Genomic DNA, 16,776 nt, shown 5'->3' on the forward strand with positions numbered 1-16,776 from the left:
GTGCCAATATCTGCCATTGAGCCCCATTGTAAATGTCTCAAATTTGAAAGCACTATATTTCTAAAACGATGAAACATTTCAAAGATTCCTTTTCAGGCAAACATGTCCACCGTAAGATGAACCTAAATAGGTTTGAATGGGGTTTCTAGGTCTAAGTATGTAGGACTAGTAGCATGCCAAAGTTTGTGCTATTGCCATTGGGAATGCATTGGGCGTTTAACTTAAATAACTCAGAAACTACAAAACATTTCAAAGTAAAAAGTTCCAGCATGTGTCTCCACAGAAAGCTGAATTATAAAAAGTGTGAATGGAGTTTCTAGGTGAAAGTGCTTTTTTGACGTGCCAATATCTGCCATTGAGCCCCATTGTAAATGTCTCAAATTTGAAAGCACTATATTTCTAAAATGATGAAACATTTCAAAGATTCCTTTTCAGGCAAACATGTCCACCGTAAGATGAACCTAAATAGGTTTGAATGGGGCTTCTAGGTCTAAGTATGTAGGACTAGTAGCATGCCAAAGTTTGTGCTATTGCCATTGGGAATGCATTGGGCGTTTAACTTAAATAACTCAGAAACTACAAAACATTTCAAAGTAAAAAGTTCCAGCATGTGTCTCCACAGAAAGCTGAATTATAAAAAGTGTGAATGGAGTTTCTAGGTGAAAGTGCTTTTTTGACGTGCCAATATCTGCCATTGAGCCCCATTGTAAATGTCTCAAATTTGAAAGCACTATATTTCTAAAACGATGAAACATTTCAAAGATTCCTTTTCAGGCAAACATGTCCACCGTAAGATGAACCTAAATAGGTTTGAATGGGGTTTCTAGGTGTAAGTATGTAGGACTAGTAGCATGCCAAAGTTTGTGCTATTGCCATTGGGAATGCATTGGGCGTTTAACTTAAATAACTCAGAAACTACAAAACATTTCAACGTAAAAAGTTCCAGCATGTGTCTCCACAGAAAGCTGAATTATAAAAAGTGTGAATGGAGTTTCTAGGTGAAAGTGCTTTTTTGACGTGCCAATATCTGCCATTGAGCCCCATTGTAAATGTCTCAAATTTGAAAGCACTATATTTCTAAAACGATGAAACATTTCAAAGATTCCTTTTCAGGCAAACATGTCCACCGTAAGATGAACCTAAATAGGTTTGAATGGGGTTTCTAGGTGTAAGTATGTAGGACTAGTAGCATGCCAAAGTTTGTGCTATTGCCATTGGGAATGCATTGGGCGTTTAACTTAAATAACTCAGAAACTACAAAACATTTCAAAGTAAAAAGTTCCAGCATGTGTCTCCACAGAAAGCTGAATTATAAAACGTGTGAATGGAGTTTCTAGGTGAAAGTGATTTTGACGTGCCACTATCTGCCATTATAAATTTCTCACATTTAAAGGACTATATTTCTAAAACTATGAAACATTTCAAAGATTCCTTTTTAGGCAAACATGTCCACCGTAAGATGAACCTAAATAGGTTTGAATGGGGATTCTAGGTGTAAGTATGTAGGACTAGTAGCATGCCAAAGTTATAATTTTTTTCGGACGGCATACTATAGCATGTCGTTTTTCGTGATTTTGGACTATTTGAAAAAAAGATGAAAATCATGAAAAAACAACATACTATAGTTCATGGTTTCGGACGGCATACTATAGCATGTCGTTTTTCATTATTTTGGAGGATTTGAAAAAAAGATGAAAATCATGAAAAAGCAACATACTATTGTACATGGTTTGTCATATTTTCATGATTTTGGGACAATATGTCAGAGGCAGGACTTGAACCTGCAGCCTCCTGATTCCCAGGCAGGCTCTGTACCCAGTGAGCCACTGTGCATGCTGTTCTTAAAAGGCCGAATAGATAATGACAGAAGAGCCAGAGACTTGTTTCCATTGTGGTTCATAAACATTCGAACGTCTAGAGATAAACAACAGCAAAATAAACAATAGACAAATCTCCTGTTCTTTTATTTTTTGCATTTTATTTTTGTATCAATGTTGTACTCAAAGGGAACAGCAGACTGTGTTGTGGCATGTAGCAAGTAGATCAGTGACTTAGCACACTGGCTGCATGACCTGGAGATTGTGGGTTCAAACCCCACTCAAATCATTACTTGCCAAAATCTGCCATTGACCCCCATTCTGAATTTCTCAAATTTAAAAGCACTATATTTCTAAAACTATGAAACATTTCAAAGATTCCTTTTCAGGCAAACATGTCCACCGTAAGATGAACCTAAATAGGTTTGAATGGGGTTTCTAGGTGTAAGTATGTAGGACTAGTAGCATGCCAAAGTTTGTGCTATTGCCATTGGGAATGCATTGGGCGTTTAACTTAAATAACTCAGAAACTACAAAACATTTCAAAGTAAAAAGTTCCAGCATGTGTCTCCACAGAAAGCTGAATTATAAAAAGTGTGAATGGAGTTTCTAGGTGAAAGTGCTTTTTTGACGTGCCAATATCTGCCATTGAGCCCCATTGTAAATGTCTCAAATTTGAAAGCACTATATTTCTAAAACGATGAAATATTTCAAAGATTCCTTTTCAGGCAAACATGTCCACCGTAAGATGAACCTAAATAGGTTTGAATGGGGTTTCTAGGTCTAAGTATGTAGGACTAGTAGCATGCCAAAGTTTGTGCTATTGCCATAGGGAATGCATTGGGCGTTTAACTTAAAAAACTCAGAAACTACAAAACATTTCAAAGTAAAAAGTTCCAGCATGTGTCTCGACAGAAAGCTGAATTATAAAAAGTGTGAATGGAGTTTCTAGGTGAAAGTGATTTTTTGACGTGCCAATATCTGCCATTGAGCCCCATTGTAAATGTCTCAAATTTGAAAGCACTATATTTCTAAAACGATGAAACATTTCAAAGATTCCTTTTCAGGCAAACATGTCCACCGTAAGATGAACCTAAATAGGTTTGAATGGGGTTTCTAGGTGTAAGTATGTAGGACTAGTAGCATGCCAAAGTTTGTGCTATTGCCATTGGGAATGCATTGGGCGTTTAACTTAAATAACTCAGAAACTACAAAACATTTCAAAGTAAAAAGTTCCAGCATGTGTCTCCACAGAAAGCTGAATTATAAAAAGTGTGAATGGAGTTTCTAGGTGAAAGTGCTTTTTTGACGTGCCAATATCTGCCATTGAGCCCCATTGTAAATGTCTCAAATTTGAAAGCACTATATTTCTAAAACGATGAAACATTTCAAAGATTCCTTTTCAGGCAAACATGTCCACCGTAAGATGAACCTAAATAGGTTTGAATGGGGTTTCTAGGTGTAAGTATGTAGGACTAGTAGCATGCCAAAGTTTGTGCTATTGCCATTGGGAATGCATTGGGCGTTTAACTTAAATAACTCAGAAACTACAAAACATTTCAAAGTAAAAAGTTCCAGCATGTGTCTCCACAGAAAGCTGAATTATAAAAAGTGTGAATGGAGTTTCTAGGTGAAAGTGCTTTTTTGACGTGCCAATATCTGCCATTGAGCCCCATTGTAAATGTCTCAAATTTGAAAGCACTATATTTCTAAAACGATGAAACATTTCAAAGATTCCTTTTCAGGCAAACATGTCCACCGTAAGATGAACCTAAATAGGTTTGAATGGGGTTTCTAGGTGTAAGTATGTAGGACTAGTAGCATGCCAAAGTTTGTGCTATTGCCATAGGGAATGCATTGGGCGTTTAACTTAAATAACTCAGAAACTACAAAACATTTCAAAGTAAAAAGTTCCAGCATGTGTCTCCACAGAAAGCTGAATTATAAAAAGTGTGAATGGAGTTTCTAGGTGAAAGTGATTTTTTGACGTGCCAATATCTGCCATTGAGCCCCATTGTAAATGTCTCAAATTTGAAAGCACTATATTTCTAAAACGATGAAACATTTCAAAGATTCCTTTTCAGGCAAACATGTCCACCGTAAGATGAACCTAAATAGGTTTGAATGGGGTTTCTAGGTGTAAGTATGTAGGACTAGTAGCATGCCAAAGTTTGTGCTATTGCCATTAGGAATGCATTGGGCGTTTAACTTAAATAACTCAGAAACTACAAAACATTTCAAAGTAAAAAGTTCCAGCATGTGTCTCCACAGAAAGCTGAATTATAAAAAGTGTGAATGGAGTTTCTAGGTGAAAGTGCTTTTTTGACGTGCCAATATCTGCCATTGAGCCCCATTGTAAATGTCTCAAATTTGAAAGCACTATATTTCTAAAACGATGAAACATTTCAAAGATTCCTTTTCAGGCAAACATGTCCACCGTAAGATGAACCTAAATAGGTTTGAATGGGGTTTCTAGGTCTAAGTATGTAGGACTAGTAGCATGCCAAAGTTTGTGCTATTGCCATAGGGAATGCATTGGGCGTTTAACTTAAATAACTCAGAAACTACAAAACATTTCAAAGTAAAAAGTTCCAGCATGTGTCTCGACAGAAAGCTGAATTATAAAAAGTGTGAATGGAGTTTCTAGGTGAAAGTGATTTTTTGACGTGCCAATATCTGCCATTGAGCCCCATTGTAAATGTCTCAAATTTGAAAGCACTATATTTCTAAAACGATGAAACATTTCAAAGATTCCTTTTCAGGCAAACATGTCCACCGTAAGATGAACCTAAATAGGTTTGAATGGGGTTTCTAGGTGTAAGTATGTAGGACTAGTAGCATGCCAAAGTTTGTGCTATTGCCATTGGGAATGCATTGGGCGTTTAACTTAAATAACTCAGAAACTACAAAACATTTCAAAGTAAAAAGTTCCAGCATGTGTCTCCACAGAAAGCTGAATTATAAAAAGTGTGAATGGAGTTTCTAGGTGAAAGTGCTTTTTTGACGTGCCAATATCTGCCATTGAGCCCCATTGTAAATGTCTCAAATTTGAAAGCACTATATTTCTAAAACGATGAAACATTTCAAAGATTCCTTTTCAGGCAAACATGTCCACCGTAAGATGAACCTAAATAGGTTTGAATGGGGTTTCTAGGTGTAAGTATGTAGGACTAGTAGCATGCCAAAGTTTGTGCTATTGCCATTGGGAATGCATTGGGCGTTTAACTTAAATAACTCAGAAACTACAAAACATTTCAAAGTAAAAAGTTCCAGCATGTGTCTCCACAGAAAGCTGAATTATAAAAAGTGTGAATGGAGTTTCTAGGTGAAAGTGATTTTTTGACGTGCCAATATCTGCCATTGAGCCCCATTGTAAATGTCTCAAATTTGAAAGCACTATATTTCTAAAACGATGAAACATTTCAAAGATTCCTTTTCAGGCAAACATGTCCACCGTAAGATGAACCTAAATAGGTTTGAATGGGGTTTCTAGGTGTAAGTATGTAGGACTAGTAGCATGCCAAAGTTTGTGCTATTGCCATTGGGAATGCATTGGGCGTTTAACTTAAATAACTCAGAAACTACAAAACATTTCAAAGTAAAAAGTTCCAGCATGTGTCTCCACAGAAAGCTGAATTATAAAAAGTGTGAATGGAGTTTCTAGGTGAAAGTGCTTTTTTGACGTGCCAATATCTGCCATTGAGCCCCATTGTAAATGTCTCAAATTTGAAAGCACTATATTTCTAAAACGATGAAACATTTCAAAGATTCCTTTTCAGGCAAACATGTCCACCGTAAGATGAACCTAAATAGGTTTGAATGGGGTTTCTAGGTGTAAGTATGTAGGACTAGTAGCATGCCAAAGTTTGTGCTATTGCCATAGGGAATGCATTGGGCGTTTAACTTAAATAACTCAGAAACTACAAAACATTTAAAAGTAAAAAGTTCCAGCATGTGTCTCCACAGAAAGCTGAATTATAAAAAGTGTGAATGGAGTTTCTAGGTGAAAGTGCTTTTTTGACGTGCCAATATCTGCCATTGAGCCCCATTGTAAATGTCTCAAATTTGAAAGCACTATATTTCTAAAACGATGAAATATTTCAAAGATTCCTTTTCAGGCAAACATGTCCACCGTAAGATGAACCTAAATAGGTTTGAATGGGGTTTCTAGGTGTAAGTATGTAGGACCATAGATATTAAGAAATAGATGCCTCATTTGCTGCTGCAGTTCATTGGAGCGACGTGTATCCCAATGAAGGCGGAAGTGCAGTGCTGAAGGCTTTTTTTTTTTTTTTAACAAATCTTTATAACAGTCATGACCGTATACATTACAATACAAAACAAGACAAACAAACAAACACAAACAACAAAGTTATTAACAATACAACATCAGAGCCAGGGGGATTAGATTACTAACAGAAAACATTAAAGAGTGAACACAAAGCAACAGTTCTCCGCAGCTTTATTATTTAGAAGTGCTGAAGGCATTTGCTGAAGGCGACTGCGTCGCTCCCCAAGTGACGTCACTCATGTGACTCCTCCATGTCTCTCGCTGTCACTCAAGTGACTACTGGCCAATCACAGCGCGTCTTTTCCGGGACTTATGTTACGCACGCGGAAGCTTGACAAGCTTCCGCTTTGCTTCCGCTATTCTTCGCAAGGAATGTCGGGAAAATAGTGCCTTCAATTTTGACACACGCCTCAGAGCCGGAAGGGGCGTCTATGTATATATGTCTATGTGTAGGACTAGTAGCATGCCAAAGTTTGTGCTATTGCCATAGGGAATGCATTGGGCGTTTAACTTAAATAACTCAGAAACTACAAAACATTTCAAAGTAAAAAGTTCCAGCATGTGTCTCCACAGAAAGCTGAATTATAAAAAGTGTGAATGGAGTTTCTAGGTGAAAGTGATTTTTTGACGTGCCAATATCTGCCATTGAGCCCCATTGTAAATGTCTCAAATTTGAAAGCACTATATTTCTAAAACGATGAAACATTTCAAAGATTCCTTTTCAGGCAAACATGTCCACCGTAAGATGAACCTAAATAGGTTTGAATGGGGTTTCTAGGTGTAAGTATGTAGGACTAGTAGCATGCCAAAGTTTGTGCTATTGCCATTAGGAATGCATTGGGCGTTTAACTTAAATAACTCAGAAACTACAAAACATTTCAAAGTAAAAAGTTCCAGCATGTGTCTCCACAGAAAGCTGAATTATAAAAAGTGTGAATGGAGTTTCTAGGTGAAAGTGCTTTTTTGACGTGCCAATATCTGCCATTGAGCCCCATTGTAAATGTCTCAAATTTGAAAGCACTATATTTCTAAAACGATGAAACATTTCAAAGATTCCTTTTCAGGCAAACATGTCCACCGTAAGATGAACCTAAATAGGTTTGAATGGGGTTTCTAGGTCTAAGTATGTAGGACTAGTAGCATGCCAAAGTTTGTGCTATTGCCATAGGGAATGCATTGGGCGTTTAACTTAAATAACTCAGAAACTACAAAACATTTCAAAGTAAAAAGTTCCAGCATGTGTCTCGACAGAAAGCTGAATTATAAAAAGTGTGAATGGAGTTTCTAGGTGAAAGTGATTTTTTGACGTGCCAATATCTGCCATTGAGCCCCATTGTAAATGTCTCAAATTTGAAAGCACTATATTTCTAAAACGATGAAACATTTCAAAGATTCCTTTTCAGGCAAACATGTCCACCGTAAGATGAACCTAAATAGGTTTGAATGGGGTTTCTAGGTGTAAGTATGTAGGACTAGTAGCATGCCAAAGTTTGTGCTATTGCCATTGGGAATGCATTGGGCGTTTAACTTAAATAACTCAGAAACTACAAAACATTTCAAAGTAAAAAGTTCCAGCATGTGTCTCCACAGAAAGCTGAATTATAAAAAGTGTGAATGGAGTTTCTAGGTGAAAGTGCTTTTTTGACGTGCCAATATCTGCCATTGAGCCCCATTGTAAATGTCTCAAATTTGAAAGCACTATATTTCTAAAACGATGAAACATTTCAAAGATTCCTTTTCAGGCAAACATGTCCACCGTAAGATGAACCTAAATAGGTTTGAATGGGGTTTCTAGGTGTAAGTATGTAGGACTAGTAGCATGCCAAAGTTTGTGCTATTGCCATTGGGAATGCATTGGGCGTTTAACTTAAATAACTCAGAAACTACAAAACATTTCAAAGTAAAAAGTTCCAGCATGTGTCTCCACAGAAAGCTGAATTATAAAAAGTGTGAATGGAGTTTCTAGGTGAAAGTGCTTTTTTGACGTGCCAATATCTGCCATTGAGCCCCATTGTAAATGTCTCAAATTTGAAAGCACTATATTTCTAAAACGATGAAACATTTCAAAGATTCCTTTTCAGGCAAACATGTCCACCGTAAGATGAACCTAAATAGGTTTGAATGGGGTTTCTAGGTGTAAGTATGTAGGACTAGTAGCATGCCAAAGTTTGTGCTATTGCCATAGGGAATGCATTGGGCGTTTAACTTAAATAACTCAGAAATTACAAAACATTTAAAAGTAAAAAGTTCCAGCATGTGTCTCCACAGAAAGCTGAATTATAAAAAGTGTGAATGGAGTTTCTAGGTGAAAGTGCTTTTTTGACGTGCCAATATCTGCCATTGAGCCCCATTGTAAATGTCTCAAATTTGAAAGCACTATATTTCTAAAACGATGAAACATTTCAAAGATTCCTTTTCAGGCAAACATGTCCACCGTAAGATGAACCTAAATAGGTTTGAATGGGGTTTCTAGGTGTAAGTATGTAGGACTAGTAGCATGCCAAAGTTTGTGCTATTGCCATTAGGAATGCATTGGGCGTTTAACTTAAATAACTCAGAAACTACAAAACATTTCAAAGTAAAAAGTTCCAGCATGTGTCTCCACAGAAAGCTGAATTATAAAAAGTGTGAATGGAGTTTCTAGGTGAAAGTGCTTTTTTGACGTGCCAATATCTGCCATTGAGCCCCATTGTAAATGTCTCAAATTTGAAAGCACTATATTTCTAAAACGATGAAACATATCAAAGATTCCTTTTCAGGCAAACATGTCCACCGTAAGATGAACCTAAATAGGTTTGAATGGGGTTTCTAGGTCTAAGTATGTAGGACTAGTAGCATGCCAAAGTTTGTGCTATTGCCATTGGGAATGCATTGGGCGTTTAACTTAAATAACTCAGAAACTACAAAACATTTCAAAGTAAAAAGTTCCAGCATGTGTCTCCACAGTAAGCTGAATTATAAAACGTGTGAATGGAGTTTCTAGGTGAAAGTGATTTTGACGTGCCACTATCTGCCATTATAAATTTCTCACATTTAAAGGACTATATTTCTAAAACTATGAAACATTTCAAAGATTCCTTTTTAGGCAAACATGTCCACCGTAAGATGAACCTAAATAGGTTTGAATGGGGATTCTAGGTGTAAGTATGTAGGACTAGTAGCATGCCAAAGTTATAATTTTTTTCGGACGGCATACTATAGCATGTCGTTTTTCGTGATTTTGGACTATTTGAAAAAAAGATGAAAATCATGAAAAAACAACATACTATAGTTCATGGTTTCGGACGGCATACTATAGCATGTCGTTTTTCATGATTTTGGAGGATTTGAAAAAAAGATGAAAATCATGAAAAAGCAACATACTATAGTACATGGTTTGTCATATTTTCATGATTTTGGGACACTATGTCAGAGGCAGGACTTGAACCTGCAGCCTCCTGATTCCCAGGCAGGCTCTGTACCCAGTGAGCCACTGTGCATGCTGTTCTTAAAAGGCCGAATAGATAATGACAGAAGAGCCAGAGACTTGTTTCCATTGTGGTTCATAAACATTCGAACGTCTAGAGATAAACAACAGCAAAATAAACAATAGACAAATCTCCTGTTCTTTTATTTTTTGTATTTTATTTTTGTATCAATGTTGTACTCAAAGGGAACAGCAGACTGTGTTGTGGCAGGTAGCAAGTAGATCAGTGACTTGGCTCACTGGCTGCATGACCTGGAGATTGTGGGTTCAAACCCCACTCAAATCATTACTTGCCAAAATCTGCCATTGACCCCCATTCTTAATTTCTCAAATTTAAAAGCACTATATTTCTAAAACTATGAAACATTTCAAAGATTCCTTTTCAGGCAAACATGTCCACCGTAAGATGAACCTAAATAGGTTTGAATGGGGTTTCTAGGTGTAAGTATGTAGAACTAGTAGCATGCCAAAGTTTTTGCTATTGCCATTGGGAATGCATTGGGCGTTTAACTTAAATAACTCAGAAACTACAAAACATTTCAAAGTAAAAAGTTCCAGCATGTGTCTCCACAGAAAGCTGAATTATAAAAAGTGTGAATGGAGTTTCTAGGTGAAAGTGCTTTTTTGACGTGCCAATATCTGCCATTGAGCCCCATTGTAAATGTCTCAAATTTGAAAGCACTATATTTCTAAAACGATGAAACATTTCAAAGATTCCTTTTCATGCAAACATGTCCACCGTAAGATGAACCTAAATAGGTTTGAATGGGGTTTCTAGGTGTAAGTATGTACACCAGTATAGTAGCATGCCAAAGTTATAATTTATTTCGGACGGCATACTATAGCATGTCGTTTTTCGTGATTTTGGACTATTTGAAAAAAATATGAAAATCATGAAAAAACGACATACTATAGTTCATGGTTTCGGACGGCATACTATAGCATGTCGTTTTTCATGATTTTGGAGGATTTGAAAAAAAGATGAAAATCATGAAAAAACAACATACTATAGTCCATGGTTTGTCATATTTTCATGAATTTGGGACACTATGTGAGAGGCAGGACTTGAACCTGCAGCCTCCTGATTCCCAGGCAGGCTCTGTACCCAGTGACCCACTGTGCATCTTGTTCTTAAAAGGCCGAATAGATAATGACAGATGAGCCAGAGACTTGTTTCCATTGTGGTTCATAAACATTCGAACGTCTAGAGATAAACAACAGCAAAAGAAACAATAGACAAATCTCCTGTTATTTTATTTTTTGTATTTTATTTTTGTATCAATGTTATACTCAAAGGGAACAGCAGACTGTGTTGTGGCAGGTAGCAAGTAGATCAGTGACTTGGCTCACTGGCTGCATGACCTGGAGATTGTGGGTTCAAACCCCACTCAAATCATTACTTGCCAAAATCTGCCATTGACCCCCATTCTGAATTTCTTCTTAAAAGCACTATATTTCTAAAACTATGAAACATTTCAAAGATTCGTTTTCAGGCAAACATGTCCACCGTAAGATGAACCTAAATAGGTTTGAATGGGGTTTCTAGGTGTAAGTATGTAGGACTAGTAGCATGCCAAAGTTTGTGCTATTGCCATTGGGAATGCATTGGGCGTTTAACTTAAAGGACCACTTCACCACTTTTCAACATCTCTTCATATAATTGGTCCTCACTAATGTTCATGATAAAACACCACCATTTTTTCTACTCAGTCTGTGTCTCATAGGAGGGCTTTGGGCAGTTCGGACACCTGTCCACCAGTGACATCATCATTAGGCAGATTTTTTTTTAAACAAGATTTGTTTTAAAATATATTTAGATTTTTATTATCGTGAGAACGATGGCTTCAACTTTTGCATTGCAACTTTTCGGGAAAAGAAAGCCTGCCGTTTCTATTAGCTTGGATTCACCATTGATGATGTCACTGGTGGACGGGTTTCTGAACTGCCCACAGCCCTCCTATGAGACACAGACTGAGTAGGAAAAAATGGTGGTATTTTATCATGAACATTAGTTAGGACCAATTATAGGAAGAGAAGTTGAAAAGTGGTGAAGTGGTCCTTTAAATAACTCAGAAACTACAAAACATTTCAAAGTAAAAAGTTCCAGCATGTGTCTCCACAGAAAGCTGAATTATAAAAAGTGTGAATGGAGTTTCTAGGTGAAAGTGATTTTTTGACGTGCCAATATCTGCCATTGAGCCCCATTGTAAATGTCTCAAATTTGAAAGCACTATATTTCTAAAACGATGAAACATTTCAAAGATTCCTTTTCAGGCAAACATGTCCACCGTAAGATGAACCTAAATAGGTTTGAATGGGGTTTCTAGGTGTAAGTATGTAGGACTAGTAGCATGCCAAAGTTTGTGCTATTGCCATTGGGAATGCATTGGGCGTTTAACTTAAATAACTCAGAAACTACAAAACATTTCAAAGTAAAAAGTTCCAGCATGTGTCTCCACAGAAAGCTGAATTATAAAAAGTGTGAATGGAGTTTCTAGGTGAAAGTCCTTTTGACGTGCCACTATCTGCCATTATAAATTTCTCACATTTAAAGCACTATATTTCTAAAACTATGAAACATTTCAAAGATTCCTTTGTCCACCGTAAGATTAACCTAAATAGGTTTGAATGGGGATTCTAGGTGTAAGTATGTAGGACTAGTAGCATGCCAAAGTTATACATTTTTTCGGACGGCATACTATAGCATGTCGTTTTTCATGATTTTGGAGGATTTGAAAAAAAGATGAAAATCATGAAAAAACGACATACTATAGTCCATGGTTTGTCATATTTTCAGGACACTATGTTAGAGGCAGGACTTGAACCTGCAGCCTCATGATTCCCAGGCAGGCTCTGTACCCAGTGAGCCACTGTGCATGCGGTTCTTAAAAGGCAGAATAGATAATGACAGAAGAGCCAGTTTAAGTTAAATAACTCAGAAACTACAAAACATTTCAAAGTAAAAAGTTGCAGCATGTGTGCCCACAGTAAGCTGAAGTATATAAATTTGAATGGAGTTTCTAAGGTGAAAGTGACTTTTTGACGTGCCATAGAGCTGCCAGCTGCCATAGAGCTGCCATAGATCCTGTTGTTCTAGTGGTTAAGATGTTAGACTTTCATGCGGGATGCCCGAGTTTGAATCCCGGGCGTTACACAAGTAGATCTGTTCGAGTAGTTATGCGTTGGTACTCGAAGTATATTTGCTTATTGCCTTCTTGAATGATTTTGCTGTTAACAATACTACAACTAATTGTGTCCGTATAGCTCTAGCTCAGTATGTAGGGCTCTCGCCTTCGGGACACAAGGTCATGGGTTCAAATCTGAGTACAGTCAACTCAGCGTATGAGTCCTCAAGAATGCTGCCCCCACTACTTGGATGGGAACCCCTTTTGGTGTTTCAAGTATTATGTTATACTTTAGCTATTGAAAAATAGCAGCTCTACAAGCTCATAGCGCGGCACACGGTGCCGCGCTACGAGCTTGTATAGGTCTGCTATGTTTTTTAAATTGTGAAAATGTGACGCAAATCTTTAAATATTTATTCCTTCAGAGAGAACTTTTTTAACTCAAATCTTTGCTTCTGGGTGGGGTCCCTGGAACAACATATTTTCAGATGGGGGTCGGCTGTCAATTACATATAATTCTGGGGGTCCTTGACATGAAATAGTTTGAGAACAACTGATATATGAATCAGGCCCAAGAGGGCACAATTTCAATGTGGACAGACCTAATATCAGACCTGAAAGACTTACTGACCCGGTGATGTAATGGACGTGTTGTGGGTTGATTATTCTGTGAATAGGATGGGGGGGGGGGGGGGGGGTTGTGTGTGTGTGTGTGCGTGTGCGTGTGCGTGTGCGTGCGCGTGCGCGCGCGTGCGTGCGTGTGATTGAGTGTTTTGAGTTCAATTTTGTATACTGTAAAATGATTATGCTGTTTTTGCTTGATCATAAAACAAATAAAAAATTTAATGAGAAAAAAGAGAACAACTGATATAGAAACATAAGTATTTCTGAAAACTATCATGATTGAGACATTTGTAGAAGCTGGTATCAGGTCGAAATGGGTTAAATGTCACAGCTTTCAGGTTTATAGCATGCTTTCACAGATAAGCAACGCTTTACTCTTGACCATGGTCACAAAACACTGTTGTGGAGGAGGTGTGGCCATCCAGCGTGACACACCATCTCTGGGTCAAAGGTCGAGGTCTTGTTGTTAGACATGTTTATCAAGTTAGCTGCATGGGGGGTGGGGGGGGGGGGGTCAAGGGCTCTGTTTGTCTGGCTGGTGACAAGAGAGGAAACAAGGGATAGGATTCCGGTAATAGATGAAAGATGAGAGAGGAGATGAAAGGAGGGGGGTTATCTGGTTCTGCACGGAGTGCATTGATCTGTTTGCGTTTTCCTGGGGTGAACGGGTTTAGTTGGCCGTGAGCCCAGTAGCAGAAACGCTGAGGCAGTGGATGAATGGCTCTGAGTGGTGGTGGTGGTGGTGGTGCTCTCTGCCGGTGAAATGAGGGTTCAAGATACATTTAGGGGGCAGTCACACAACTCACAAAGTAGAATTGTTGATGACTAGTGTTGGTACTGGCTGATTGATTCGCCTGCGAGCAGGAAGAGAAGAAAATGTATGTCGAGGCGTTCCATCCAAAATCCTCACCGTTTCCCAAACGGTGGGTCGGGTCCCATGTGTGTACAAGATTCCTGTACAGGATCTCCTCACTGGTCAACAAGAATACTTTGAAGAGCCTAACAGGAGCCCTCATACAAGCACATCAAAGGCCCTTCATTTCCTTAAAACAAGACTCCCTAAACAAACTGTTCGGGCTACTACTTGACCTTACTCTCAGAACCAACCTCACCTCTGCCCATTTTGATAAGCTGGAATGGCTTAGGGCTGACGACAGAGTACAGCATCTTGCCTGGTCTACAAGATTCGGTACACCACCAATACCAATATATTTAAATACTTCCTTAATGGCAACGAAGTCCACGATCACAACACCAGAGGGAGTTCTAAAACCACGTTCAACCCAGATTCAGCTCAAACAATGGGGTTAAATTAATTTAGCTCCTATTCCACTAAAATGTTAAACAGCTGTTAAGAAATTTGAATCCCTTATCCTCCTTCAAAATCGCTCTCAAAGAGCATGTATGGGCGGCTGCAATTCAAAACTGCCCCTTTAAAAAGTAATAGTGCTCCCCCACTCTATTTTTCTATAGTGTTGACATATTCTGTGTATTTGATGATTTTATTATTGTTATTATGCATAGATGTGTATATTTGTATATGTCTTTAAATGTTTTGATGAATTGAAAATGGAGGACCCTGATGTACACGAGTCCTAGTGCTTTTTTCCAGTTTTATTGATCCTCTTAGTGTCTGTATTGACCTGTACTGTACCTTCCTGCACTGACTGTACTCTACTGTACCCATTCTGCAGTCTGGGAAACCACTGCAATAGATGAAAAGCATTGAGGAGTTTCAATAGACCCGAAGTCCATCCGGCAGCAACCTGGGTTGATGCTGCCATCTTGTGGCAGTGAGTGGGAGCTACATTTGATGTCTTTACAGCACAAGAGCAAAAACACAGGGTCATTTAGGCCTATTAAAAATAACCATGAAGGGCTGGAACCTGACTCCATGGGTCCACAGGACCGCCTTAGGGGCACCCCACCTCCTAAGGGCTGGAACCTGAGTCCATGGGTCCACGGGCACCCTGACCCCACCCCCTATAAAGCACGAATGCATGCTGGTGCCGCAGCCAGAACCGCAGCCTATGCATAATGTACACTCCACACAACTGTGTATCTATTTGCGTGAGCGCGCGCACACACACACACACACACACACACACACACACACACACACACACACACACACACACACACACACCAATGAGGGGAAATGACAGGAGCAAAAGAGCACAGTACCAGAAAATGTGCATGGGCGCTCACAGTATAGCAGGACGGCATGGATGGGCATCTACACGAGAATGCTATGAATGGCACTTGTCTGGTGTCCAAAAACCTGTCTCACTTCCTTCCTGGACTACAAAGTCACACCTCCATGCCGCCTCCCCCCTTCTCCACAAGGAGGGGAAGTGCACTAAAGCATTATGGGCATTGTAGGAATTCAGCAATACATTCAAACCCTAGTCAAATTAACACACAGACTTTCTGGCCATAGGGTGTAAATTTCAAATTGTGCTACTGCTTGGCCGACCCCTCCCACCCTGGCCACGGCCTCCTCACCCTGCTCCAACTCTGGGAGAAGACTGCGGCTGCCGAAGGCTACGAAAGCCCGCCACAGACAAAGTTTTTTCCCCTCAGCTGCCAGGCTGCTCAATGACTCTGGCTTCCCTTCCACCCCTGGCTGCCCCCTAGTGATAGCGGCACTTTAAACACCGGCAACATTGATGCACTATGAACTATAACCCTGCAATTTATATTTATTTCCCTGCACAGTGTTGTCTTGTGTCTGTTGGTATTTGTGAAAAAAAGAATTGAATGGACTCATGTTAATGTCAAAGCAAATTCCTATGTGTGTATACACAATGGCAAATAAAGGTATCTGAATCTGAAGTACTACTGTTCAAATACTATTGACATTGAGTGAGCATTTCTTCCAGCAGTATCCCTTTAAAGGGGCATTCCACTCATTTTCAACATTTTACTATGTCATTAATATACCTTAGAGCTGTTGTGTGGAAATAATAAAAAGTCCCCCCATTTTGTGTTTCCTAGAACTGGAGGTCTGAAAAAAATCATTAACATGGTGAAACAGATCTTGATGATGTCATCAAGACAGCTCTAAGGTATATTAATGACATAGTAAAATGCTGAAAATGAGTGGAATGCCCCTTTAAGGATTTTAGCTTTAACTACAGATCATGTTTTGAAAGTTAATATCCAAGAAGAACGCCTCAAGAGCACACTGGGAGAATGTGCCTAGAATGTGAAGGTACTGCTGGTGCGCGCGGTGGTGAAGTAAGGCATACCCACAGGATGTGTTCAGGGACAATGACAGACAACAACAATCCATTGATCCCATGCACACCATATCCTATACAAATATTTTTTTATTGCATGAATTACACAACACAGATTGGGAGGTGAACATAATTATATATATTTTTTTTTGTACAAAATATCTGATCTGTTAATCAACATTATGCTTCAGGTTAAAAACCAAAGAACATT

General features: G+C 38.7%; 1 protein-coding gene across 1 annotated transcript in view; it reads right to left on the reverse strand.

Moving 5' to 3' along the window:
• Positions 1-16,644: 16,644 nt before the first annotated feature.
• Positions 16,645-16,776, reverse strand: part of col4a1 (collagen, type IV, alpha 1) — a 68,706-nt gene continuing 68,574 nt past the window's right edge. Inside the window, exon 52 of the mRNA XM_079518748.1 lies at positions 16,645-16,776. This exon is cut by the window's right edge and continues 2,360 nt beyond it. The gene's annotated coding sequence lies outside the window, so the exon portion shown is untranslated.

Source organism: Electrona antarctica (assembly GCF_951216825.1).
Source record: "Electrona antarctica genome assembly, chromosome: 13".
Taxonomy (NCBI): domain Eukaryota; kingdom Metazoa; phylum Chordata; class Actinopteri; order Myctophiformes; family Myctophidae; genus Electrona; species Electrona antarctica.